We start from the raw sequence: 1,439 nt of genomic DNA on the forward strand, positions 1-1,439 counted from the left end.
CACACTTCAGGCACATTAACTTTCAACAACCTGGACACACACACACACACATAGAGGACTCTCCTGCACTCTAATCTATAAGTGATTCTTCCAGAGCCGCATCGCTGCAAATCTGCTGACCAACACAATACACACACACACACAGAATAGAGAAAGGGTGTGTGCATCTGTGAATACATTTGTGTCTGCCTGAATGTGTGTGAGTGTATGAATACACCACATTGTGTGTGTGTTGCAGCAACATTAAAGCAGCTCAGCTGAGCACAGTCAGGTTTCTTACTCTTTCGTTTCCTCGCACAGATGCATTTTTATTTGGGGGATGTGAGTTTGGAGTTTTTGAGTTACTGACCCTATCCTTTAAACACCAAAGTTTTTACTCTACGACTATTGTAAAATCATTACAGCATGACTGCAGTGATACTAAAGGAGTCACTATAAACCTTGTGTCTGTAATTATTCTGTAGGGATACTATAGAATAAACATTTAAATAAAGTACAGAGAACTACTGTAACCTTATTAAAATGCATCTTGGGCTAAGACTACATCCTGGAACTGATGTAACTTTGCTTTGGTTAAATGTTGAAGGTGTTTAAATGTTATCGCCAAGCGGGAACCTCGGGGGCTGAAAAGTGAAGCACCTTAAACTTGCGTTCTCTCCAGCAGCCAGCAGGGGGCGACTCCAGCGGCTGCAGAAAGAAAATGTTTCTACTTGTCAGCTGATTTATTCCCTCAGTAAACACTTTCCTGATGAGTTTCTGGTCTCAGTCGCTAGTTTCAAGTCTTCTTCAACACAGCATGATGTTCATTTAGTAAATTATGGTCCCATTTAGAGGAACACAGGAACACATTCTACCATTATTTCTAATGCTGGCGATTCAATAGAATGCACATTTAAGGGACTTCTGCGTTGGATTCACTTCTCAGACCGGAAGCTTCCCGCTTGGTCTGAAACAAGCTGTAGATGCTCCTGTCTCTTTAAGCCCCCCCCCTCAAAGCCCACAGTCTTCTGATTGGCCAAGAACTGAAGCATGTTACCAGGCGCGTGTTGTCTTGGTACAGGCAGAGTGAGCGTTGCTGTGGGAGCAAATGACCATATATGGAACAGCGGCTCCGTCTGGCTCCGTGTGTTGATAAACGGCGCCGTTGGTAGAAAAGGCCGTTGAAAACAGAGCGTTCAGAACAGGAGGAAATCTGAGGTTTTTGGCTCAGTGATTTCTTAGAAATACTTTAACCTCAACTGTTGGCCGTGTTAACATGAACATCCAACATTATAACATTAGATAAGTCATATAAAATGCGGAAAAAGCAAATAGGTCTCCTTAAACGAACACCATTTCCCATAAGCCACAGACCATCACGGCTAAACTAAAGAGGAAATGGAATCTTGGACGGATAAAAAACTTAAAACATGACTTTAGAAGAGAGTGTTGGTGATTTT

This window comes from Micropterus salmoides, unplaced genomic scaffold (assembly GCF_014851395.1).
Source record: "Micropterus salmoides isolate LMB-PRFRI ecotype aquatic unplaced genomic scaffold, ASM1485139v1 Ms_hic_scaffold_13, whole genome shotgun sequence".
NCBI classification, from domain to species: Eukaryota; Metazoa; Chordata; class Actinopteri; order Centrarchiformes; family Centrarchidae; genus Micropterus; species Micropterus salmoides.